The sequence below is a fragment of the Vanessa atalanta genome, chromosome 30 (genome assembly GCF_905147765.1).
Source record: "Vanessa atalanta chromosome 30, ilVanAtal1.2, whole genome shotgun sequence".
In the NCBI taxonomy this organism is placed as follows: Eukaryota; Metazoa; Arthropoda; class Insecta; order Lepidoptera; family Nymphalidae; genus Vanessa; species Vanessa atalanta.
Window position 1 is genome coordinate 866,785 of NC_061900.1, and position 3,015 is coordinate 869,799.

Genomic DNA, 3,015 nt, shown 5'->3' on the forward strand with positions numbered 1-3,015 from the left:
GAATGTCTTTTATTTAACCAGAATTTTTCCCTTAACAAGATTACCGTACCGAATGTATTTATATGTGTAAATAGACTGTCAAAACTATACGCACACTAGTAAAGTAGTATGACGGTGTGAGTGTTAAGCGTAGCTGTCACGCGCATCGAGATACTAAAGCTTACTCGTTTGTTTGAGTTAACTCGTAGAATGAAACTATCTAGATATCAGCGTTGAAGAATTATCGATAGTTTGACTATAGCGAGTATACCCGGGTCAAGGTAGAGCTTGCTGAAATATTTTTATTTAAGATTATTATTATACATATCTAGTAGTGTTGCATAGTGGATTATCGATAGACTATCGATAGTTAAGGTGTTAGAGATAATATCGATAATCTATCTATAGCTCAACATGAGCAATACTATCGAATCGATAGTATTACTTTTAACCTAAGCTATCGATAGTGTCAATAGTATCGCTGCTACCAATAGTGTTGTTCACGGAGAGCTATCGATAATATCGATAGTATTGATCAAAACGATACTATCGATAGTAATATCGATATCCTGAATAGTTTTCGAGGTCAACTATCGATAGTTCTGCAATGCTGCTGAGTATGTTGTTGGCCCTAATGGCTACTACAGCGTCACCGGGAGGGGGCAGCGACGCGGGCGCGGCTTACTTTGACTATTTCATATGATCGACTACATTGCTGAAAGTTCAACTTACACTGGTCTCTGGAATTAGCATTTTTATAACTTTAACCTACATATCAAAATCAATCAGATCAAAACTATAACCTACTTCCAGGTGACCTAGAAAGTTGAAATTTGGCATGCAGGTAGATAATTAGGCCAATATAAAGGAAAAAATCTGAAACTGGTAATTTTTTATCATTTTATTATAATTTTTCATTTTATTGGGTCTATAGGAACACTTATATACTTAGTTCCTGTAATAACTGTAATAAAAAAAATTATGTAAGAACCAGCAATCAAAACTTATGACAGCCGGTCTTAATGTGGATTTTAAGGTCTTCACGTGAATATATAACAAGTTGAATACCACCCTTAAGTTTTTTAAATCCAAATATTTCCGTTTTATTACTTATGAGTTGAGATAGCCGACTTTCGTATTTATTACATTATTAACTAGCATTTAGCGAACATCAATGGTGCAAAATCATTGTACTTAAAAAAAAAAAATAATAGGCATTTCGGTACACGGCGCGCGACGCGACGCCGGAGCAGCGGGATAGGAGCGTTGCGATTAAACCTTAACGCGGACGTGTCTGAGCGAGTGGCAACCGCGCTCATAAGAATTATTTCAATGCCTTCCGATGGAAGCTGCCTAGTCTATTCGACTGCATATTTTTTGTTTGAGTATACTAGTATACAACAATAAAATAGGTTTCGTGAGACTGTAGTAGAGTATGTATATCGTAACAGGAATGGTTTAAGTTTGTACTCTAGCGCTACAAACGGGGATCCTTATTGCTTGGAAGAACAGTATCGAGCAAGTATGCTGATGTCTGCAAAGGACTGGTGAATGGGTCCAATGGAATAATAGAGAAAGTACATTGGGGACGTCGACAACAGCAATAGCGCACGTAAAATAACAATTCAATTTAAACATACTTTAATTTGCGAACTAGAAGTCAAAACCAAGTTACAGATATTAAGTAATGTACATATATGTTCAAAGGAAACAATTCTCTATTTGCTTAGCATTCTACTACTATACACAAATCACAAGGCCTTCGCCTTGACGGTGCTCTTTTCGACATAGGCTCCTCTATATTAAGTAAAGAGCAGGCTTACGTTGGCCTCTCTAGAGTTAAAAACTTAGATGGAGTACATCTTATCAATTTAGGTCCAAGTCAAATCAAGACACAAGAGAGCTCTATTGTAGAGTACAACCGTCTGCGCACGTTATACTGCCCCGGCTTGGCCAAATTAAGTATAAACAGAAAACGCGTAAAAAAAATCCGGACACTGAATGGGCAATTCAATCGAACATTTCAGAGGTACCTACAAGAAAAATAAGAACGTATAAAAAAAAGACAATTATACCCCGTAAACATAAGAAAATAGAATAGTTTAACAAAAACCATATGGTATTAATTTTGTTATTAATAAGTACCTACTAATAATTTATATACAAAAAGTAGTGATATCCCATCAAAAACATAAATGTAAAAATGAGAGCCAAGTTAAATATTATGATATATACCTTGGTTGTTGTCTTCAACGACAAAAGAAGTGAGATCTAAATTTGTGCCAAGTTAAATAGTCCTTTCTGAAATTTATTTATAACTACATACAATATCATTTCTTCTTATAACTTGGGGTAATATATTGTTGCCTAAGGTCTGACTTGGCTAGTTCTCATATACGAATTATATTATAGCCTTCGTAAGTTCTAAGCCTGTTACAAATGAATTATAAACACAAATTAAGCAGGCAAATATTCAATGGTACTTGTCTGGATATGAACTCGCAATATCTGGTTAAGATTCATGTTTTCTAGTGACTGGACGATCGCAACTCTTAATGTACGTTAATACTAACTAAGCAATACTGAGCTGTCCTCCATTCTTCTTAGATGTTCTGAGTTATAATTTGTTATTCTAAACACAAACTACAATTTGTGTTTATAAACATATAAGAACTAGCCAAGTCAGACCTTAGGCAACAATATATTACCCCAAGTTATAAGAAGAAATGATATTTTATGTAGTTATAAATAAATTTCAGAAAGGACTATTTAACTTGGCACAAATTTAGATCTCACTTCTTTTGTCGTTGAAGACAACAACCAAGGTATATATCATAATATTTAACTTGGATCTCATTTATACATTTATGTTTTTGATGGGATTCATTTTAACAGGCTTAGAACTTACGAAGGCTATAATATAATTCGTATATGAGAACTAGCCAAGACAGACCTTAGACAACAATATATTACCCCAGGTTATAAGAAGAAATGATATTTTATGTTGTAATAAACAAATTTCAGAAAGGACTATTT